This window comes from Myotis nattereri (genome assembly GCF_964212035.1).
Source record: "Myotis nattereri genome assembly, chromosome: 3".
Lineage (NCBI taxonomy): Eukaryota > Metazoa > Chordata > Mammalia > Chiroptera > Vespertilionidae > Myotis > Myotis nattereri.
The window spans coordinates 85,813,816-85,839,882 of NC_138077.1; positions in this window are offsets into that span (position 1 = coordinate 85,813,816).

A 26,067-nucleotide genomic window follows, 5' to 3' on the forward strand; every position below is an offset into this window, starting at 1 on the left:
TTTGCATTTAAATCCTTATATATTTTCTTATTCCTGTTGTACTTATCACATTATATTAGGCTTTTAAAGTTGTCTTTCCTCCCCCAAAATGTAAACCCAGCCCAAAGAAATGAGGGATTTTAATAATCCCGACCTACTCTGGGCCCCTGTTTTACAGACTTTGCTTTGACAGGCTCAGATAATCTTGAACAATATTAGCAGTGTATATATAAATTCAAATTCCCTGCCCTATTGAGCTTGAAACTAGCTATACGTTGTTAGTCCAACATTCTGTATGCCTGGATTGAACCCTGAACTCACAGGGTTATTCAGATCCATAACCTTAACATCATTCCCCAAATGTTTTTATAATCTGTGTATTTCAATTACATAGTGATTAGCATTTTAATTCCTCCATGAGGATGGGAGTGCTGAATTGAATGGTGAGCTCCTTGGCCAGGCTCCTTGGCTAGCAATGGCAGTGTTGTGTATTGAGAGGTACAGCTAATGTGGCACCAGTGTCCTCGGACCCTGGACACTGACTGGAACCTCTACACTGCTGGGATCACCAGTCCTACCACTGGCTACCTGCTGACTTTGACCAGAGAGTATTGTCAGACTCAAGCTCTTGAATCAGAAGCCTACCTTGCATAATAATCTATGTCTGGTTCAAGGCCAAGTTTAGGCTAGCCCTTTGGACCAGAGTGCTAGTTAACTCCTTTTTTTAAGAAATGAACCAACGGCACAACCCAGGATAAGAAAATGTGAGTACAGCAAGTTAAATAAGTTTCGGGAGGACAGAGGCATATGACCAAGGGTTACCAATATTTTCTCAGGGAGGGATTTTTTAGAAAAGTGACATTTGAGCAGAGACCTGAGTGAAGTCTGGAATTAGCTATGTGAATAATATGGGGAAAATCACCCCAGTCAAAAGGACTAGCAGGAGCAGAGTTTTTGAGGTAGAATTATACTTGGGTATTTCAGGTACAAGAAAGCTAATATATTGGTCCTGAATGAGTGAGAGAGTAGCAGGAGATGAGATAGTGAAATAAGGGAGATAAGGCCACATTGTATAGAGCTCAAGTAAGGATATTCTTTCCCACTCTGAGTGAGAAGGGAAGCTAACAGAAGCTTTTTAACAGAGTAGTGATATGATCTGAATTATATTTTAAAAGAATTACATTGACGATCATGACAATGGACTCTAGAGGAATAAGGGAAAAAGCAAGAACATAGAGGCCATAGCCGTAATCCAGATAAAGTATTATGGTGGGTTGGGCACATTTTCTGTCTTAATCCATTTAAGTCAATAGCATAAAATACCACTCACTGGGTAGCATAAACAATAGACATTTATTTCTCTCAGTTCTGGAGGCTGGAAACCCAAAATCTACTTGCCAGCATATTTGGGTGAGGGCTCTCTTTCAGGCTTCAGATTTCTTGTATCCTTACATGGCAGAATGGGCTAGGGAGCTCTGTGGAATCTATACTAATAAAAGGGTAATATGCTAATTAGACCGGGTCGACTGGACATCTCCCAGTCATCCTTCTGGACAAAGCCACGGTGGCGGGGGCCAAGACAGAGGTGGTTAGGGTCGATCAGACCAGCAGGGGAGCAGTTTGGGGTGATCAGACCAGCAGGGGAGAGCAGTTAGGGGTGATCAGGCCAGCAGGGGAGAGCAGTTAGGGGAGATCAGGCAGGCAGGCAGGTAAGAGGTTAGGAGCCAGTGATCCCGGATTGCGAGAGGGATGTCCGATTGCTGGTTTAGAAGGGATTGGGCCTAAACTGGCAGTCAGACATCCCCTGAGGAGTCCCAAATTGGAGAGGGTGAAGGCTGGGCTGAGGACCCCCCCATGCACAAATTTCATGTACCGGGCCTCTAGTCCTATATAATAAAAGCCTAGCGAATGAATGGCAGAACAACCAGTTGACCAGTTGCTGTGACACACACTGACCACCAGGGGGCAGATGCTCAACACAGGAGCTGCCCCCTGGTGGTCAGTGTGCTACCACAGTGGGAGAGCTGCTCAGCTGATTGGAATGAGTGGCTGCTGCAGCTGTGAATCCAGGGCCAATGGGCAGGAACCCGGCTGCATTCATCACCTCCTCGCCCCAGGCTCCTCCTCCTCACTCCCTGCCACCTCCTCCAGATGCCCACAGGACACACAGCACCACCACCGGGCTCACAGAGCTGATCCTGGAGACTGGGAGGCAGCTTTGTGGCCACATGGGACTGAGGCCTACTCTGCCGCCTCTCAGTGCTATTGTCCCTGGGCCAGGCCCTAACCGGGTCCCCTGGAGAGGCGAGTGCTCCAGCTCCACAGAAGATGCCAGACAAGGGTGCAGCCACTTGGCTGACTGGGATGCGTGGCACTCCCAGAGCGGGCCAATTCCCGCAGGCCACCCTCCCCTCCCACCCCCCGCCCCCAGTGCAGGAATCCCGTGCACTGGGCCTCTAGTTTCTTTTATAAGATCATTAATCCCATTCAAGAAGGCTCCAGCCTCATAACATAGCCACCTCTCAAAAGCCCCACCTACTAATCCATGACCTTTGGAGGTTAGGATCTTAACATATAAATATCAGGGGATACTAATGGTTGGTAATGCTGGCTTTGGATTAAGTAATTGGATTATGATTATAGTTTGATGGTAGAAGTAATAAAAAATGCTGATAGATTAGACATCTCCAAGATGTTTTAATACCTAGAAGAATGAAGTTGTCAATAACAGAGATAAAAACAACTGGACTGAACAATTCTGAGAGGGAAAATCAGAAATTTGATTTTGGACATGTTAATTTTGAATAATTAATTGGATATCTAAATGGAGATGCTGAATATGACCTTAGATATAAAAATCTAGAGTTCACAGGAATAGGTCTGAGTGAGAGAAGTAAATTGGGGAATCATCATCATATAAATTACACTTGAAACCATGACAATGGGTGAATCACCTATAGAATAAATATAAATAAAGAAGAGAATAAGTCCTGAGTAAACCCTCAAACAAAGGGGCTATCCCTTTTGAGGAAAGTGTGTCCTGCTAAGAGAAGGATAAAAAAGCCATGGAAAGAACGCATTTCAAAAATAATGAATGATTGGCTGGCCAGTGTGGCTCAGTGGTTGAATGCTGACCTATGAACCAGGAGGTCACGGTTGGGTTCCTTGTCAGAGCACATGCCCAGTTTGCAGGCTCAATCCTCAGTAGGAGGTATGTAAGGGACAGTTGATCAATGACTCTCTCTCATCAGTGATGTTTCTATCCCTCTGTCCCTCTCCCTTTCTCTCTCTGAAATCAATAAAAACATTTAAACAATGCATTAAAAAATGATGCATGATTAACTGTATCAATAGCTTGAAATGATTCAATATATTCACCTGAGAATTGACCACTGAATTTAGCAAAGTGGACTTCACTTTTGACCTTGACAAAAACTCAGCTTAGTTTAAATTGAAAAGTGAAGATTTTTGCATTGGTGGGATAAAATATTTTTTGTTTATGTTCAATTGAAGTTTTATATTTTAAATTGTTTTTGCTTATGTTGTTGATAGAAATAAAGCAACGAACAAACTCTGAAAAAGTTAACATAAAGAAATACAATGTAGCTGTTATTCCACTAACAAAAAATATTATTGAAGAAGAGAGAACTCGGACAGCTAAACAATCAAGACAGTTATGGTAGGTTAAGATGATAATAACTTAGTCTAAAATGATGAAGACAAAAATGTCTAATATTTGAAGATATGCAATAAGAAGAATAAAATTTATAAGGTTTTCTAAATTCCTGGATTATGTCACTTAGCAGATACCCTCTGATAATTGGAAAATGATTATGTTTATTTATAATAAAAATACAGAAACATAAAGTGTGACTATTTGAAAGCATTTAAAAGATACAAGCATACATTGATTCAACCATCATTTCACATCCCCTCACATAATAGCCTTATTTCTCTTTTATCCAATTTAGGTCTATGGTTTGTCATTGTAATCAGTCCTTTGCCTCAGTTTCTTAATTCTATGACCTCACCTTTTATTATGCCCATCTGGAAAATATCAATGCTAGCTGCAGAAAACTCTCTACATATATTGCCACATTATCTTCCCAGCATAGCATTGTTGAAGTAAAACACAACCGTACTGACTTGTTTTCTTTATATTTATGACCCATTACACAAAATGAGTCTTTAGTGCACATGAACAATCCTGATAAACATTTCTGTTATATTTACTCCCCTACAAGAAAACTCTTTTGTTCTCAAATGCCAAATAATTCCCTCCCCATTTTCTGCTGATGGAAATGCTTCTAATTTCATTATTAAAAGTCACTAAAAGAAAGAACAAAAACAAAAACAGAAATACCATATATTTTTTTCTGACAGATCTACCAACTTAATTCCATTGATACCCATATTCTCTAATTTACATCTTGCCACCATGACCCTAATGTTTTGTACTCCTACCTAAGCTAGTCTATCCATGTGTCTATTCTTGCCTTTTAACACATTCCAGTTCTTCAATAACCCCAACTGTAGTCTGCTCTAATATTTCTCTCTTTCGTGACCATTGTCAGCTATATACATAGTTGTTGTGCCTGCCTTAAAATAAATTGTCTTGAATATTCATGATTCTCCATTGGCTACCCAGTTGCAAGCACAACATCATTAATGAAATAGTTGTGTAAAATTTCTGTCCCAAATAACATTTATTCCATTCTCTCCTGAACTCATTTCAATCAAATTATGAAAGGCATGTATTTACTAGAAAACAATATAAAGAAAATTTCTGGAAGAATAGAGAGTTTCTATATGTGTTTTGTGTTCCATGTATACAATTGTTCAGACTCATTGAACTGAATACTTGAGATTTGTGCTTTTTACTATGTGTAAATTATACCGCAAGAAAGGAAAAACCTAAACCGGCCCTGTTCCCCATTCCCACTCCTTGCCAAAAAACCACAAACAACAGACAAACAAGACACATATGGACAGATACATTTGAAAAAGGAGAAACTATGGAAGAGAGTGTGAGGGAGGGCCAACTCAAAAAGTGGCATGGTAGATACAACTGAGATTAGAAATCTATAATTTGTAGTGATTCTAAATTTCAAGTTCTGTCTTAAGGGATTAGCTGTCTAGATAGAATAATAGAGTAAAATTAACAATTTACCCAGTTGAAAGAATTTTGGGGTGTTTAGGGAGGGATTTATCTAGTGGAATAACTGAAAAAATGCAACAATGATCAAATAAAGGGTGTTGTTTACATGTCCCTAGAAAGCAAGTATAATTGGAGAAAGAGAGAAAGTTAGAAAGCATTTTGGTCAGATAGCAGCATATCCTATAGAGTATTATTACTCTAATAAAAAGGTGATATGCAAATTGACCCTCACTCTGTCACACCATCACAGGATGGCTGTGCCCACAGCGGAGGCAGGGCTCCTGTAATACAAGATGACTGCTCCCACAGTGGAGGTGGGGTTCCTGTAATACAAGATGGCTGTGCCCACAGCGGAGGCAGGGTTCCCGAAATGAGCCATAACGGGCGATCAGCAGGGACCTACGGCTGCGTAGCGCCAGACCAGGGTAGAGACCTGAGGCTGCACCCCCCCACACCCGATTGGGCTTGACGGGAGACCTCAGGATTTGCCCCCAGCACTGGGCCAGGGGACCTGCGGCTGTGTCCCTTGCCTCGGGCTGGGGACCTGAAGGTGCATTGGGGAACCTGAGGCTGCTACCCTGCCTGTCACCAGGCTGGGGGACCTGAGGCTCTGCCTCCCACCCAGCAGGGTTTAACAGGGGACCTGAGGCTGCATCCCCCCACCTTGTGGGGCTTAACAAGGGCCCTGAGGCTGTGCTCCCTGCCCGGTGATGGTCTGAGGGACCTGAGGCTGTGCCCCTCCACCTGGCAGGGCTCAACGGGGGTGGGGCTGGCTGGGTCTGGGTCTCACCCAATAGGGGTGGGGCCGGCCAGGTCTGGGTCCTGCGCGATTTTGAGGTGCACCCAGGTGGGCGGGGATGTTACTCTGGGTCCTGTGGCATGCTCCAGACTCTGACAGAAGGAAGATTTTCATATACATTTTACTAATTTTCTTTCATCTCTGACACTTCTATTATAAAGAATGGGCAAATAGCAATATTAAAATATTTCCTCTAATTAATTCCTTTTTAATGTGCACAAATTTTGTGCACCAGGCCACTAGTTAGAGTATAAGACTGTCAAACGGCACTAACAATGGAATGACATTCTCTGCCTTTCACTATTTTAGTTATCTTGAAAAGTCACACATGGCTGGTGTGGCTCAGTTGGTTGAGTGTCCTCCTATTCACAAAGAGATCATTGGTTCAATTCCTGGTCAGGGCACATGGCTGGGTTTTGGGCTTGATCCCCAATAGGGAGCATGCAGGAGGCAGCTGATTAGTGTTTCTCTCTCATCAATGTTTTTATCTCTCTCTCCTTCTCCCTTCCTCTCTCTCTAAAATCAATAAAAAATATATTTTTTTAAAGTCACATTATTACTCTAATGCAGTTTCATCTGCCATAGGAAAAAATATCCACTAATTCCCATCTTGGTGACTATGATTGAAAAAATTTACACAAAAACATTTGGTAATTCTTTAAACTTTATGAAATTATAAGAAATTATCAACAGGTGTTTTTTTGCCATCACAAGTCCAGCATTACTTTTAATAATTATTTATGAAATGAATCAAATGATTTAGGTAACCATTTCTTAAAGGTTAGTTTTTAGGTGCACTTAAATGTCTATCAAAATGTATATGACACAAAGCTTTGCCAGAGATTCATTCATTTTATTGAGCTAATCAAAGAAGGGATTTATATTTTATGGGATTTAAGAGATTTACATGAGACTAGCAAATCCAATGGTTGTAATTTTAATCAGTAATTCTTTGAAAAAGTTTTTTATCACAACAGATGCTTACATAATCAAGACTGTACCTATTAGTGAAACATTAACACAACACAATACATTAACTTGATATTTTCTTTGATTAACAAACACATTCTCACAATATAAAAATTGCTGTGATTTTATTGTTACATATGTTATGGTTTTCTTCTGTGTGTGTGGAAGAAAAAAAATATTCAACTAGAGGCCTTGATTGAAAAACTAGCATTTCAAAAACTAAATATACTGTTTCAGGTTTAAAAAATATATTTGTTCTATGATTTGCATTGTTAGAAAAAATGTGAACCTAGCTAAACAGGTATTATGGGAGATATAATATGAAAGATATAGCTTCTATTTTGCATTTTTCCCTATATGAAAAAAGCACATGTTAATTATACTTAAATATCTTCTTACAACCATACTTAAAGGATTTTCTTTATGGAAAGTCTTAAGAATCCACTCCTTTTACTCCTTTTTATTTCCTCTGAAATGAACATTCTTCCTTTACACAGGAATATGGTACTTTGGGGAACAGTCATGGACCTCTTGTATATATTAGGTTGCTGGGACTGCCATGACACACTACCATGAACTGGGTACCTTAAAAGAACAGAAATATATTGACTCAGAATTATAGGGACTAGAAGTTCAAAGTTTGCATGTAGGCATGGTCCTGCTTCTCTGATGGTTTTAGGGAATAATCCTTCCTTACCTCTTCCTAGCTATGGTGCCAGCCATTAGTCCCTTGTGTTCCTGGATTGTAGCAGTATCACTCCAGTGCCCATCTCTGTCATCATGTGGTGTTAGCTTCCTTTGTCATTTTGTCTTTTCTCCTCTTCTGATGAGGACAACACTCATCCTGGATTAGGCCCTCCCTAATCAAGAATGACCTCATCTTAACTTTATTACCTCTGCAAGGATCCAATTTCCAAATTAGGTCACATTTATAAGCACAAGGAGTTAAGATATCCACATATCATTTTGGGGACAAAATTCAACCTATAACAATATTTGTCATGTTGGGTATATGGAAGGCCAGTTGTAGTGCTAATAGTTCCATCACATGCAGAAAGCTTCTAGTTTGCCTCAGATCTTAGGTAGACAGTGAAAGCTCCCTAGCAAAGTCTATAAGGTAAAGGTCAAAATGAGCTGTGTTTAGCATGAGGCTTGGAGGTCAGCAGTCACCTCAATTGCCAGGATTTTAAGATGTAGGAAATAATTTTTTAAATACCTTTTGGGAAACAACTACAGATTCATAGGAAGTTTTAAAAATCATACAGGAAGATCTTCCTTACCTTTTACCCATTTTCCCCAATGGATACATTGTACTAATTATAGTACTATATCAAAACTAGGAAGTCAATATGGGTACAATATGTATAAAGCTCTAAACCTTTTTACTTCATGTGTAGAATCCTATAACCACCAGTGCAATCAAGATATAACTCCATCATCACCACAAAGATCTCCCACATGCAACCCCTTTATAGACACACCATCTTCCACACCCTAGCTAGGATTCACCTATTTATAAGACTCTAAGTTCTATAAGTATCTAAGACAAATCAGATTTCCTTGAAGCTCACAAATGAAAACAACAAAAAAAAAAAGCAGAATTCTAAGAAGTGGGTTAGAGAGCATTATGGGTAAAAAGCTTGGCTTCTGGTATAGGAAAACCAGGAATCAAGTCCTATAACACCAGTTCCTACCTGTGTAATTATGGAAATTTATTTGAATACTTTGAGTCATGGCTTATTCATTTTTAATCTAGTTTAATGGGTTACTGTGCAAATGTGAAGATGGATATAAAATTGTGACCTAAAATATAAAACACAATTCCTCTTTTTGTCTCTCTCTCCCCACCCCCCTTCCTCTCTTCCCCTACACTTGAGACAGACAGAACCATCTCAGAACCAACATAGCATGATTCTTCTTACAACTAACTGTATGGCATTAGACATCAAACACAACCATCCACATCTCCTCCAACTCTAAGGTAAACACAGTTGGAGGCAGGATTTCCTGATCTCCTAGATCCTCTGCTACTCAGACATTCTGATGTCTAAGTCTGTCTCTCAGCATGACATATTGTGCAAATTAAACAATTTTTAAAATAAAGGTATGTGAGGAATAGCTTAGGTATTTTTGTTGTTGTTGCTTCCTATGTTTTGAAAAATCTCAAAATTTTATTTGATGTGTTTACTTTTTGTAATTTGTATGTATGTATCTATGCATGCCTCTGTGTGTGTGTGGGTGTGTGTGTGTCTCACTATGTGTTTACTTTAAGACAGCTATTGCATTTAGTTTTAGTTGCAACAGGCCAGAGTTGAACTGGAAAATTATCTGTAAAATTAAATAAAAACTATTAATGTGATATTTCTACCACAGAGAAACTCAGATGCATCTATATTTTAAGCAGATTTTTTTCCATCACCATTTATGACCCTTATACCCGCCTCTACCTCCCCCCATATCCCTACTACAAACACACCGCGATCAACACACTGTTGTCCATGTCAACAAGTTATTTCTTTTTTTTAAATGAATCTATTTTTATTTGAAGAAATAAAATCCTCTAGATATTTGAAATGCACTTATCACTTGTCACAAGCTCCTTCTGTTGTGTTGTAATATTTTTTCTAGCTAATATTCAAATTCAAGCACCCATAATTTCTTCTCTTTTGGACTTTTATAAGCATAGAAATAAGTAACATAAAGGCTTCACTTGCCCCTGTCCCTCTGTCTTCTGTGGGGTTGATCATGTGGGTGATTTCCCCAGCCACTGCTAGCTGATTACAGACCCCAACACCTTTTGTTTGTTTCAATTAGAACATTAGAATTCCAAGTGAAGGATTCTGGGGGAAATAATTTCCTTTAACTAAAGTGATTCCTAAGTGTGACTTTTTGTCTCTCTGAGGGTTACAGAGTTCATTTGCTTTATCCTCTTAATTCACTATTTTTAAAATTCAACATTTGTTAGTAAATCTACAATTTATTAGTAAAATACCAATTATATTGTTCTCTTTATTTCTCTCCCTCCACACACATCGTCTCCCATTTTCTTTGCTTTTATGTAACAATTACAATGAGGTAAAATATACTACCAGTTTTCAGGTATCTCCCTAAGAAAGGTAGACTCATTATTTAAAATGAGATATATAAATAAAATATATAAATGCAAATATGCATAAATGTACACATTCTTTAAACTGTCTATTCCAGAATTGTTAGCATGAGGCTGCATTAGATTTTTCCAGCAGGAGTTATATACCAGTGCAACATGCCCCAACGGCAGGGACCCGTGTCTTGCTCTCCAGGAGGCCTGCTGAACCACCCTCCCCTTCCTCATTAGGCTTGGGAGAGGAAAAGGCGCCCCTTCTCCTTCCCCCATGAACAAAGAGGTAACACTCCAGAACACAATAATACCTTTCTAAATCCTTCTCCAAATTTCAACCTTTATATGCTAGCTGTGGGAAAGAAGATTAAATATCACCAGACTGGTTTTGGGTATTTAATTTTTGATAATTTCATGTGTTAATTAGTAATTGGAATGCTGTCATTATCACATTAGAATCTCAGTCTTAATTTCTAATTTAACATGCCATTAAAATCCTATTTACAGCATAACATAGAACGTAGGAAATATGTAGTCTCCATCAATAAAGCTAAATAAATATTTACTAAATAGTCATTGAGGCATTTTAGGATGGCTTTATGGAAATAAAACAAAAACCCCAAATAATTTCAAGCCAATCTATAATAATAAAAGAGTAATATGCTAATTAGACTGGACATCCTTTGGGATGAAGCTGGGGCCAGAGGGAAGGCGGTGCTGGCAGCAAGGGGAAGGAAGGCTTATTCTTGAATGAATTTTGTGCATCAGGCCTCTAGTATTTTAATAAAAATACAATGTGAATATTTTAACAGCTATATAATTGTCCACTTTTTAATTTTTTATGTCTATCTTTATATTTGTAATCAGAAGCGTTGAGGAAATAGCCATCTCTGACTGTGTAATCATTAGTGTAATATGCAGTGTTTTAAAGTAGTTTGTGGTTAGAGAATCTTTAATTTGTTCCCTTGATTTATTTATGATTCTGTACAAAAATTCAGAATATAATACATTTGAATATTTGAAGTTTCTTAGAGAATGTAGAATATTGAAGCAAATGAATAATTATTTTTTCTAGTGAGATATCAGCTTATTGTTATATGTAATACTATTTTATAATCATAGCATTTGTCACTTTTAAAGTGTTCCATATACACTGTCTTAATAGTTCCTCACAATAATTTTATAAGGACAATGTTAGCATCTGTGTTGTATAGCTGTGAACAAAACTTAGCAAGTAGAAATGTTGTACAGTATTTCAAATTTCTTTTTTTAAAATGTGCACTTTGTACTGAAGTATACCTACAAAAATTTAGTAAAATAATAAATGTATGGTTTGATGCTTATTTTAAAAAGTGAATCCAGCATGTTACCCACAATCTCAAAAGCCCTCTATAATCTATTCTAGTCACAACCCCTCATACCTATGCCTCAGACAACAACTATCCTGACTTCTAACATCATTGTTTAGTTTGGCTCTTTAACTGTATGTACATGGAAATATATAATAAATTCTCTTTTGGGTCAGGTTTCTTATGATTAATGCTATGTTTGTGAGATTCATTCATGTTTTTGAGTATAGCTATAATTTTCTAATTGTGATTATTATATTATATTCCATCATGTGACTATACCAAGAAAGGAGCAATAATATTGAAAAGGACAAATACGTTGGTAAATATTTATGTGAAAATTAACTGAATATTGGCTAATATTGACTAGTAATATTTTGTGTGTTGTAAATTATAGGTGAGCTAAAATGCATCACAAAAACAATAAAAAAATCTGGAAATGAATTTATAGAGTCTTAAAGTTCTAGAATTATTGGGGAAATGTTAAAGTAACGATTTGCATTAAACTCTAATAAATCAATGCTGCATAATGTAAGCTTTGACATTTTACTAAACATGGCCATTTTAGCCTGAGAAACATATATTTGACAAAGACTACTTAAAAGTTTAATTTTATCAATAACAAACTGCTATATATTATATATAATATATTATTCATATAATAAATAATCATTCATTAGTCAATATTTATTAAGCTACTATGTGCTGGGCAACATTCACATGCTTGAGATACAATTGATAAAATTCCTATTCAGAGAACCTATATTCTTGGAATAGGGAGACAGCTAATAAACAAAAGATATTAAAATTACTAAATTATTCAATATGCAATATGTGTGAAGGTGATTAGGGATATGGAAAATATCTACTTTTCAAAGTTAAGTATATTAAATAGAATGGGGAATGTCCTGTTGATGAGTAGTTATTGTAGGCGGAGGCAGATTTCAGTATTAAATATGATGGTCAGGTCAATGCTTGTGAGAAGATGGAGTTGGAACAAATTCTTTTTAAAAAAATATATTTTATTGATTTTTTACAGAGAGAAAGGGAGAGGGATAGAGAGTTAGAAACATCGATGAGAGAGAAACCAATCAGCTGCTTCTTGCACACTCCCTACTGGGTATGCGCCCGCAACCAAGGTACATGCCCTTGACCGGAATCGAACCTGGGACCCATCAGTCTGCAGGCTGACGCTCTATCCACTGAGCCAAACTGGTTAGGGCTGGAACAAATTCTTGAAGAGAGTTAGCTGTGCATACGATTGTGTACCTCCATGGATAACTGGACGTCATTCTGGGCAGGAGAACTTGAGATAGAGTAGGTTTGGTATGTTCTGAAAACAGCAATGTCAATGAAGATGGAGTATTAAAAGTGAGAGTGGTGGAAGAGTTCAGAGAGATAAAAAGGCTGCACATTTTGTAGGGACTGGAAAACTGTTATAAAGACTTAGTCTTTTACTCTGAGTGAAATGAGAAGCCAGTGCAGATTTTTGAGAAGTGGCATGATCAGATTTAGCTTTTAAAATACTCACTTTGGCTACTATAACAAAAATAAACTGTAGTTAAGCAACTGTAGAATCAGAAAGACAAACTAGAAGGTTATTGTAGTAATCCAAACAAGACATAGTAATGCCTCAGTCCAGGATGGCACCCGTGAAGACACGAATCTTTATGGGAGCTCTAAAATATTCAAGGTAGAGCCAATAGAATTTACTAGGGGTTGGAAATGGTCAACGAGAGGGAAACAAACAAACAAAAACACAAAGTAACGTATAACTGCAAGATTTTTGGTCTGAGTGTTAAACAGAGATGGGGATGGATATAAAGAACGTTGTTCTTATTTTTGTTTCATGAAAGGGGTTGATCAGGACTTTATCTTTGGATATTTTGAGAGTGAAATATTTATTATAAACCCAAGTGGAAATCTCAGGTAAGCAGGTAGTGGATATACTAAAGTGGATTTTGTATGAGGGTTCTGGACTAGAGATATACTTGATAGTAGTTAGTATAGAGATGGTGCTTAAAGTCATGGATCTAAAGTGAAATCACTGCCAGAGTGAATAGAGATTGTGAACAGTTCAGGACCCAAATGAGCTCTGGTGTATTTCAACATTCAGCATGTAGTACAAAAGAGGAATCATCAAAATAAGCTAATATGAGTCAACTAGTGAAGTAGGGGAAAACCCCATAGAGCAGTGGTTCTCAACCTTCTGGCCCTTTAAATACAGTTCCTGATGTTGTGACCCAACCATAAAATTATTTTTGTTGCTACTTCATAGCTGTAATGTTGCTACTGTTATGAATCATAATGTAAATATCTGATATGCAGGATGGTCTTAGGCGACCCCTGTGAAAGGGTCGTTCGACTGCCAAAGGGGTCATGACGCACAAGTTGAGAATCGCTGCCATAGAGTGTGTGTTAATTCAGGCCCACAGAGAAGTAGATTTAAAAAAAGGATTTGATGCACAAGAGACATTTTGGATGAAATTTTTTTTTTAAGGAAAAAAAGACGGGGGTTCAAAGGAACTGAAGAGAATTTTCTGATTTGATGCTGGTCTGAAAGTCATGAAAAAAGTGGGGGAGGAAGGGATTAAAGTGAGGAGTCTTAAACTGCAGTGCAGTTCTGAGAACCTTTCAACTGGGTGATAGCAAATCCTAAAGCCAAAGTCTTCATTTGAGTTTTGTCTGACTCAGGCTTTCATTACTGCGGATGTCATTGGGAGGAGCCTGTTGTACATATGGACTCAACAAACACAGTGGTAGATCCAGGAATGCTGAGGCAGGTAGTGCTCTGATTATACCCTCTGCAGCAGGATAAAGGAATGGAGTATTTTCATGGGCACCAGCATGATGTCCTAGAAAGCAAGTGAAGAATAAGAAGGAGGACATGTTAAATGATATGAAATGTTGGTAATAGGTCAAAGAAGTGGAGGACTAGGAAGTGACTATTGGATTTAACAGTGTAGTGGGTGTGGATGGATTTGACAAGGATAGTTTTTGTGGAGTGGTGAGGACTAAAGCCTGATTTGATTGGATTTAATAGTGAATGGGAGAAAAGAAATAAGACTGTGAGAACAAGCTACTCTTTGAAAATGGTTTGTTGTAAAGAAGAAACAAAAAGAAATGATAAGCTATCTGAGTGGAAGTAGGTTCAAGCAAAAGTTTTTCCTTTTGAAAATGGAAGAATTTAGTAGCATGTTTGTGTTCTGGTGAAAAAATTCAGTAATAAGCCAAAAACACTTAATGGCCCTGTTCTAATAATGGCTCTTCATGCTTCTGTTTCCCATCCTCTTGGCAATATGACTTTGCTCCTATCAATAAGTGAAGTCTGTTTCCTCAGCTCTTGCCTTTAGATTGACCTGGTGACTTATTTTGACCAAAAGAATTCTGCAGAAGTGTCATTGTATGCCTCCTAAGACTAGGCTTTAAGGAACGTTGGAGCTCCTGCTTTCTTGGAGCATTCCCCATTACTCAAAAAATTCTGATTGAATCTAGTGGTAGAAGAGAACAGATCTGGAGGAGAACTAGGGCAGTCCAGCCAACTGCCAGCAGGGACCACTAGGCCTGTGTATGAGGCTGTCTTGGACAAACCAACTGTATTAAAGTCTCCATTTGACTCAGCTGGATGAGTTACTCCAGCAGAACAAGCGCCCACCCAGCTAAACCCAGATTGTCAACCCATGGTTCATGAGACATGAGAAATGACTGATCATATGTCAGAAATTTTTGAGGTAATTTTTTAAAAGAAATTGGTAACTGATTGAGACCCCAAATACCTTTTTGAAAATCCTGCTTTTTGTTTTTCCTCTATATGTTTTCATGTATACATTAGATAAACTAAAGAATGTTCTACACCCTAAATATAGTTTCCACTTTCCCATCTCTATGTCTTAACTAACTAACTAGATTCATCCTTTAAGGTGTTTTTTTCCCTGGGTTATTATATGCATGTACTTATATACTGCCTTTGGCTGCAATAAAATGTAAAGTACACTTTATTGAAGAGAACCAAATAATTTTTATTTGAAATAATAATAACTCTCTCAAAAATAAGAACATAGAAAAATAATCTCTACAAGATAGTCTTTGGAGTTAGAAGCTCCCCCAGGGGGGGCAAACTTTGTGACTCGAGGGCCACAATGAGTTCTTAAACTGGACCGGAGGGCCGGAACAAAAGCATGGATGGAGTGTTTGTGTGAACTAATATAAATTCAAAGTAAACATCATTACATAAAAGGGTACGGTCTTTTATTTCAATAGTTTTATTCATTTCAAATGGGCCGGATCCGGCCCACGGGCCGTAGTTTTCCCACGGCTGTGACCTAGACATAAAGGAACAAAGTAAAATACTAAAGTCCTTAGTTAAGCTTCTAAACTCCCTAACATATGCTTTAATGTAGCATCTAAATTTATTTAACAATTAATTACACTAAGCATTTCTTTTCTTCATGTTAATGTCATGCATATATTCTACCACTGAACTGTGTAAACTTAAGCCACTTAGCTGTGTAACCTTGAACCAGATGCATCATCTTTTCCCACTTCATTTTCTTCATTTTAAAACTGTCATAAATCTGGTGCCTATCTTACAGATTTTTGTTAGAATTAAATGGTATCATATTTACATGTAGTCATGGAACAGGATCTAGAATATCATAAGCACTGAATAACTTTAACAACTATTATCATATGATATATTATCTGGCTTTTCTCATTATCATTTAAAAATATTAGGTTTGGCAAATGATTTTAGAGAAGGGCTGGCTTTTTATCAACCAATTTAGTTAAACATTTCATCTAATGACATCCTTTGTCTACTTTATATCTAGGTTATCTGTAATCAACTACCTCCTAAATCTGTGGCTATAATTAACTATTGGACTTATTCTCTGCAGTAAAATCATGATTTCGACTAGAGTCAAGTGGGTTTAATTAATTTCAACTATAAAAATGTAAATGGATTTTGGGAGAATATTATAAAATGAAAGATTAGGTCATTAGTAATAGTCCCAGAGTTTATTACCCTCAAAAATAATATTTTCTCCAGATTATCCTAGAAAGAAATAATGTTACCTTCTACTGCCTTAAAAAGTCCAGACTAAAATCTTTGGAGAAAAGGCATGAATAAATGGTTAATTCTGACTCACCAGGTACTAAGAACTCATGACTTCATGTTGCTTGTATATTAAGTTGTGCCACACATGTTATTACAAGGCATCTTGTGGCTGGTGTACAAGACTGCAATTCACACTAACAGATGTTTGGGAAGGAAATTATTTGTTTAATTTGTTTATGAGTCACAGGATTTTTGTCTGAATGTAATTATAGGAGGAGACCACAATTTATGAATGGATTGTATTCCAAAAGTGCATTTGTAAGTCAGTTGTTTGGGACTAAGAACATATTTTATTGTATACACTAGGTTAAATGTTAGTGTTTTCCAATCGCTGCTTTATCTCATTATTTGGCTGACTGTATCTGTCTCTGGAGAAAGAATTTGAGGAGAAAAATGGCCTCTTTCTTTCCTAGCCAGTTTTTTTCTTTTGTTTTGATTCCACTGGTGATAACTTCTTCCTCTTTCCAGCACTGATTTTCTTAGGCTTTCTCATGAGATCTCATACACCCCAAACCACCCTGGAGTACTACAGCTCTGGCTTGACCCACGCTTGGCAGAATTAACACCCTTCCAAAATTGTGCACCTCCCCTTTCCACCAACATGTTCCATCTTTTGATGTTACTGATCTAAGTTTAATAAGAAAACAATGCAGCTTAAATGTTTTTACCCTAATGGGATTAAAAACTATGCCAAGAGTATTTCTAATTTTAAAAGATATGTTTTCATCCAAATTACTGTGCTTGGTGGACTAACTAATAAAAATGAAGAAGAAAGCCCCAGACATTTTGGAGCAATGACATATTGGAGTTGGGCCCAACATGTAGGCCTTTTTCTGCCAAAAAGTCTGTCCTAAGAGTCATCTTCATCAATTAAATTTGTTTCCTACAAATTTTCCCGCTTTCCTTTTATAGACTAACAAATTCTCTAAAACTTATATCCAGCAATTTCCCATTTTACAATCAGTGATAAATACTGAACAAAGAAAAAGAGAACAAGAAAGATTTTATATGTGTATCCATTGCAGTTTTCCTGAATTTTATTTTTATTTTTACTTTTATTTTTACAAATCAATAGATGCCTAATTATTAATTAACTATATTATTTATTTCTCACACCAGCTAGTTTGTTTATTATTTGGGATTCTAATGTATGTCTAGAGCTTAACCCAGTGCTTGACACTTAATAAATTCCAAATAAGTACTTAATGAATGAAGTAAAACATTTCAATTCAGTTCATATTTGGAACATGCCACAATGGACACATAAAAGTACACAAGTAGAAATAACAAGGTATGCTCTGTAGAAAAACAGACATCTGTTTAAGGAAGTAGACAACCTGATAATTTGACCCTCTAACTGGATATGTTTTCTATTTTTCTGGTGAGGATAAGGGTTAACTTTTGTTTTCATTATAACTATTAAACATTCACTGTTTCTACCTAGAAAATCATTTTTATTTACTTATGTTATAGGGGGGAAAGAATGAAATATTGAGAAAAAAATGTTTTTGCAATTGTTCTTAGACAAACTCCATAGATATTTGAGAATAAATTGGCATTTTTGTGGAGGAGAGGGATTTAAATCATGAGGTGCATGTAGAATTTTTAAGTCACTTAACACACGTATAAATGGAATTAAAACAGATGAAGTCGGGGGGACCCTGAATGTAAATATGCAACTGGAAATTAGAGCAACACAAAGTTTATCTGATGAAGTAATGTCACACAGGCAATAAACTTAAAAGTAATCCACACAAGATTGTCATGTTAGATGCACTTTTATTTATTTTAAACAGCTCTTCAGTTTCCAAAGAATTTGGGTGGCCCTTTCTGGCTTACACTTGAATGCTGATATGTAGAACATGAGCCTGTAGATCTGGAGGAAACGCATCATCGCACAGCAGGCTGAGCTGCTTGTTTATTAACAGGTATGAGCTAATCATAAGCAGTCATGCAAAGACTTGCTCTTGATTTAGCTATTTCTGAAATTGACTGCAGTGCTACTAAGACTCAAAATCTTATGGCACACATCAGTATCTTGGTGGGTTCTCTACACATGAGTCATCTGCTTTTTATTTTCAACCATTCTTAAATTAATTCTTTACATGTAGTTTTAACAATACTAAAAAAAAAAATCAGTATAAATGCATTACAATAAAAAAAAGCTTATTAGTTCAAAACACATGCATACAATTGAGACTTTACAAAATATTATGTTTTACTAATACTAAAAATTTTTAAATGGTGTTAGTCCAAATCTATATATATAAAAGCCTAAGCGACTGAATAACTGAACGACCGAATGACTGGTCGACCCGTCGCTATGATGCGCACTGACCACCAGCGGGCAAATGCTCAATGCAGGAGTTGCCGCCTGGTGGTCAGTGCGTTCCCACAGCAGGAGACCTGTTCAGCTGACCAATCCATTCCCGTGGCCCACCAGCTCGGCAGCAGCTACTCACTCCCTAAGTAGTCCTGCAGGTCCAATCTTCAGAGAATGGGCCAGGATCTGACGGACCAGCGCCGCTGGCATAATCCTGATAGTGCTACCAGCCTCCTGGAAGTCTGCCTTGGGCACTGCAGCCACGTCCCCTCCCTAGATGCTCTGCAAAGAAGAAATGATATAAAAGCAGCCTCCAGGTGGCTCCCAACAACCTGCGCAAATGTCAGAGAGATGAATCTGGATCCTGGGCCAGCAAGGGCATCCCACTGCCTGCTTGGAGGGCCAATTGCATCCTGCCCCTCCCACCCCCGCTAAGGATGGGTGCCAGACACAGGGCTAATGGCTGGCAAGCACCACTGTGGCAGCACGAGCCTCCCCTGATCAGGACTGACTGGGCATGAGCCTGTGGCAGGCGCAGTGGAGCTGGGATGAGCAGGAGCAGCAGACAGCGTTGGGCTGCCAGTTTTGGCCCAATGCCTGAATTCATGCACCAGGCCTCTAGTATTTTCACTCTTACAAAATACACTACCACAAAGAAGGATTTCTTGTTGGGAAGATTTTAGCTCATTAATTTTCAATTTGAGGCAGTTACTAATAAGTCCTTTAAGTCTCAACATTGTTAGTACATTTTTAATTCCATGTGCCAAGAAATATTCAAAGTTGTTTACCTAGAGCTATTCATAAGCTTATCTATCTATCATCTATCTATCTATCTATCTATCTATCTATCTATCTATCATCTATCTATCATCTATCAAGCTTACGTGCCACAGGACATAATTGGTAGTATTATTACTAATACACACTAGTTTATATTAAACACCTATTAATAGCTGAAGATTTATACAAAATGCTTTAACATGGTTTTGCTTATTGTGCTATCATAATCATGGGCAATAGGTGTGAATATTATTCTCACTTTACAGGTGATAACATAGAGGAGTTAAGTAGCTTACCCAAAGTCAATATCTATAATAATAAAAGTGTAATATTCTAATTAGACTGGACAGCTAAATGACCTTCTGGACATCATTCCGGACGTTCTTCCAGACGAAGCCGTGGTGGCAGGGGCTGAGGCAGAGGCGGGTAGGGGCAATCAGGCAGGCAGGCGAGCAGTTTGGGGTGATCAGGCAGGCAGGTGAGTGGTTAGGGCTGATCAGGCAGACGGGTGAGTGGTTAGGGGTGATCAGGCAGGCAGACAGAGTTGGTTAGGGTTGATCAGGCAGGCAGACAGGCAAGTGTTTAGGGGCAATGAGGCAGGGAGGCAGAGTGGCTAGGGGCAATCAGGGAGGCAGGCAGGCTAGCGGTTAGGAGTCAGCAGTCCCAGATTTCGAGAGGGATGAGGGATGTCCTACTTAAACCAGCAGTCAGACATCCACTGAGGGGTCTTGGATTGTGAGAGAGTGCAGGCCAGGCTGAGGGACCGTGTCCCCCCCCATGCACAAATTTTGTGCACCAAGCCTCTAGTGAATAAATAAAATAGTAAACCTAGCATTGGAACAAAATCGAGAGCTCTTCTTTGTTCCCCATAGTCACATCTGCATAAGGAAGCATATATTTTTATTTATACCCTCTGGGTGTTATTCTATTAAGCTGCTGGTGGTTAGCTGAGCTCAAATATTAAAAAAAAAATACAGAGCCTAACAACCATTTCCACACAGAGGACTCTCATGCAAACTGCACTTCAGGAAGAAGCCTGCTCTGAACTGACTGTCTGCACTGTATTTCTGCCATCTGAGCCATCCCTTAAAAAAGAGCTCCTCAAATCCTATGTCAACCAATAGGACTGAGGCTTCCCCCATCCAATCTGAGCTGTGCAGCTCCAATCAAACATGGACAGTGCCTTTTAGACCAATCAAACTGAGAGAATTTGGAGTCCTCATTTGCATGAGGACAGACTACTCAGAGATCAGGGTATGGACTTCTGTTCGTGTAAGTTAGCTCCCCTCTGGCTCCCAGGATGTACTTTTCCTTTCCACCAAAGACTGCCTCTTCCTGGCTGGGCTAAAACACAGATGTATCATGAGACCAGAGCAGAACAGTATAGTGCAAAGCAGACTGGCAGAGTGCATAGCAGAGCAGACCATGGAGGGACAGAACAGAGCTATTTAGCCAGAGAGGGGTGTGACACAAGGACAGCCTGGCCCGAGAACTGCCTCACAGTCCAGCTGTTTTCACAGTCGTGCAGTATCATAATTGAGCTGTTTTTCACTGAATAAAATTTCTTACTTCACTGCACCCCAAATTAGGGATTCCTGTGGTATTGGATTGGTGCCAAAGACCATTGGTTGACATGTCTATAGTTAATAATACAGTATTGCATACTTGAGAGTTATTAAGAGAGTACAGCTTAAATTTAAAAGTTCTCATCAGAAGGAAAAACTATTTTTAGCTATGTAGGGTGACAAATGTTAACTAGACTTATTAGGGTGAGCACTTCCCAATATTTACTGCTATTAAATCATTATATTGTACACCTGAAACTAATATGATGTTATATATTATTAGAAAATATTTTGATGTTATTACTTTCAGATGTATAGTAAATCATTGCCATTTTGGGAGTTTGTATGTGCCATTCTTTCATTAGTTGACAAAAGTTACTAATCCTTGAAGAAATAAAATAAATTGTTAGTATGAAAGAAATTAACTTGAAAGAGTTTATAGACAGAACAAATGTCAAGTGGTCAAGACTATTTCTTTTTAACTAAAGAGGAGTTTACATCAGTTGTTTATTACAGAATGCTGTGAGTCATTATAGGATTTACATAATAAAAGATGCATGTTTTCCCTTATTTTGGTTAAAATTATAACATGTGATTTTTTACAGAATGCAGAAATTTTCTGATTGAACAGAGAATTTACCATGATCACAGACACTTATTTAACCAATAGAAAAAAAACCCATAAAGAATATCAAAGCAAGATAATCTTGATTTATTCTCTGCTTTTACTCCATTCCAAATACTAACTTGAGTTCACTTGTTCTATTAAAATGTGTGAGTTTTGAGAGGAAAGATGAGCAAAGCATTCATATTTGCTAATATAGCACATTTTGACAGGTTGCTATGCATAACATGATTGATCATCAGGATGAGAATAGAAATAAAAAGCAGAGGTGAAATCATGCCAAACTGAGGGAAATGAATGTTCTGTTAATCTTTTAATTATTTCTTGAATAGATTGAGCTGACTTTTGCTTTTTAGAGTTTCTTTCACCAGTTTGATGTGTTTTACCTATTCAGCAAAAAAAGAGTTTACATTTTTTTAGTATATTATCAACATGGCAACATGATATAGAAGATGAAGTGAACACATTATTTGGGATATGTAAACAATGTATGTACATTTCTTTCTTGGTAATAAGAAAATCAAGACCTCTTGATTTTCTTATCATCATGGTTTTTAGTTCTTGATTTTTCTACTTATACAGAGGTACTTTTAGCCAAGTTAGTTAACTTTTCTGAAGCTCATTTTTTTTCTCTTATGTAAAATCAGATATTATCTTCTACCTCACATAATTATTGTAAAACTCATCTTAACTAGAATATAGAAACACGCTTACATAATGCTTGGCTTTATTTTGATTTAGAAAAATTTCGGTTACCTACCTTTTTTAAGGGAAAACATTAAGTTTGCAAATTAATAAACAAATTATTTTAAAATATTATTTTTGAAAAATGGCATCAGCAAGATGGCTGAATAAGACATCCCTCTCATATCACCTCCCTCACAACAACAATTTGGCTCCTATTCACAGACAGAAGTGTCTCTGTGGGAGCTGTGGAAGCCAGCACCAAATGCCAAGGTACTAAGTGAAGTCTCGTCCACCTGGGCATTGGCTAATGGACATGGAAATCTTAGTGCCGACTGTTGATCCTGCAGGAACCTCTGTACTGGCTCCTGCCACTCTCAGCCATGGTCTGAGAGGCTATGGAGAACACTGTCTTAGACAATCACCCATGATTAAGAGAGCCTTTGTGGAAATTCAGTTCAACAGAGAAGTCGCATTCATAAGAGACTATGAATAATTGTATGCATATAAATTAATCTAGAAAAATGGATAAATATCTAGAAATGAAGAACCTACCCAGGTTGAATCATGAAGGAGTAGACAATCTGAACAAATCAGCAGTGAGTAGGGAGGTGGAATCAGTAATCAAAAGAATCCTCAAAAAGCAAAGTCCAAGAACAGATGGTTTCCCTGCTGTATGCTACCAAACTTTTAAAGAAGAATGGAATTTTTTCAAAACAACTGAAAAGGAGAGGACATTCCTGAACTAATTTATGAGGTCAGCATTATCTTGCTACCAAAGCCAGATAAGGACAATAGAAGAAAATTGCAGGCCAATATTGCTAATGAATCTAGATGCAAAAATACTCAATGAAATATTAGGAAGCCAAATTCAGTAGCATATTAAAAGCATCAGGCAACAGCATCAAGTGTGATTTATCCCTGTGATGCATGGATGGTTCAACATACACAAATCAATAAATGTGATATACCACATTAATATATTAAAACATAATACTATGATAATCTCAGTGTTTGGAGAAATAAAACCTTTGACAAAATACAACATCCGTTTATGATAAAAACTTTAAAAAATTCTGTGATGGAGGAACATACATCAACATAATAAAGGTCATAAATGAGAAACCCACAGCTAACATTATCTATACTAATAAAAGGGTAATATGCTAATTAGACTGGACATCTTCCGGACATCCTTCCGGACATCTTTGCAGACAAAGCCATGTTGGTGGGGCCGAGGTAGAGGCAGTTAGAGGTGATCAGGCTGGCAGGGGAGAGCAGTTAGGGCAATCAGGCAGGCAGGCAGTGGTTAGGGGTGATCAGGAAGGCAGGCAGATTAGTGGTTAGGAGCTAGTGGTCCCGGATTGTGAGAGGGATGTCTGAGTGCTGGTTTAGGTCTGATCCTGTAGAGATTGGGCCTAAACCTGCATTCAGACATCCCCCAAGGGGTCCCAGATTGGAGAGGGTGCAGGCTGGGCTGAAGGATCCTCCCCATGCACAAATTTTGTGCACTGGGCCTCCAGTCTATATTTATAAAACCCTAATATGCAAATAGACCGAACAATGGAACAACTGAAAAACCAATCACTATGACGTGCATAGATCACCAGGGGGCATGCACGGAACATGGCAGGCGTCAGCAGCAGGAGGCAGAGCGTGGAACATGGTGGGCGTCAGCCATGGCAGGATGGTGGAAAGGTGAGCAGGGGCACCAGACCAAGGAAGGGCGCTGGTCACTGTCATCGGGGTGAGCCTCTGGTGCTTACTGAAAATTCTTTGCTCCCGTACATCACAGTCCTGCCCATTGTTCGCACCTGTTGCCGGCATTGTCACCACTTGCAACCACTGCCGGCCCCCAGGCTTGGGCCTGATCGCTTGGCGCCGTCAGTGGATGTGAGTGGCAGCTGCTGACCCCGATAGCCCCTCAGGGCTTCTCCACCTCCCCCTGCTCCTGAGGGGCGATTAAGACAGCAGCTGCCGCTCACACCCACTGCTGGCGCTGGTCCCAATCACTCCGCGCTGTCAGCAGGTGTGAATAGGGCCAACACCATCCCTGTGCCTACTGCAGCCTCATGGCCCATAGTTCCTTTCAAGGTACACGAATTCGTGCACTGGGCCCCTAGTAATATAAAAGCCTAAGCAACCATTTGACCATTCAACTGTTTGAACAGTCACTATGATGTGCACTGACCACCAGGGGGCAGACACTCAACGCAGGAGCTGCCTCTTGGTGGTCAGTGTGCTCCCATAGTGGGAGTGTCGCTGAGCTGATGGATGAGCACCAGACACTGGGGTCATGGCTGGTAAGCACAGCTGTGGCATCGCGATCCTCTCCCATGGACACTCTCCTGTGCGCCTCTCCCCCATCCGGATCAGGACCAGGATCAGGACCGGCATCGGGACTGACTGGCTGCGAGCTCGCAACAGCTTCTTGGTCATGGGTGCACTGGTATCGCCCTAGGATGGGAGCACAAAGACCGCAGTGGAGAGGCAGTGAGCCTCCTGAGCAGCAGTGGCAGCAGGCACAGCAGGGCCGGATGAGCAGAAGCAGTGGGGCGCCCGGCCCAGGCTCGAGCTCCTCCCTGGCCACCTGCCACTTTGTGCACTACTACATCCCTTGGGGGATGTTGGACTGCTGGTTTTGGTCAGATCTCTGCAGGCCACACCGAGGGACCCTACTGGTGCATGAATCCATGCGCCAGGCCTCTAGTACTAAGTGAGGTCAGAAACATGACAAGGGTACCTGCATTTGCCACTTCTATTTAACATAGTACTGGAAGTCTTACCCAGGCCAATCAGGCAAGAAAAAGAAACAAAAGGCATGCCAATTAGTAAGGAAGAAGTAAAATTGTCTCTTTGTGAATGATATGATCTTATACATAGAAATTCTAGAGAAACCACCAAAAAAATATTAGAAGTAGTGAATTAACTTAGTAAAGTTGCAAGATGCAAAATCAACATATATAAATCAGTTGTATTTTATATACTAACTAGAGTCTCAGTGCACAAAATTCATGCACAGGTAGAGTCCCTAGTGGCTGCCAGCTGTTGGCCAGGGCCTCCCTTCCCCAGCTGCTAGCTGCCAGCTGCTGGCCAGGGCCTTCCTTCATTCCACGTCACCCCTTGGTGGTCAGTGCATGTAATAATGAGTGCTTGAACTCCTCTTCGGTCAAATTCCTGAGGGGACACTTTGCATATTAGGCTTTTATATATAGACATATTGAGCTGTCTAAAAAAGAAATAAAACAATCTCATTTAAAATGGCATCAAAAAACAATAAAGTATACTTGGGAATAAGTTTAAACAAAAGGGTGGAAAATCTGTAGATGAAAGAAATTGTATAAGGCAAAATAATTGGAAAGATAACCTGGTTTTATATGGATCAGAAGAATTAATATTTGCTAAAACGTCCATACTACCCAAACCTACCTATAGATTCAGTGTAGTCTCTGTCAAAATTTCAATGGCATTTTTCACAGAGATAGAATAAACAATTCTGACATAAAAATAGGACCATAAATCAATGAAACAGAATTGAAAGCCCAGAACTAAATCCTTGACAAGAGAGTAAGAATACTCAATGAAGAAAGGATAGTCTTTTAAATAAATGGCGTTGGAAA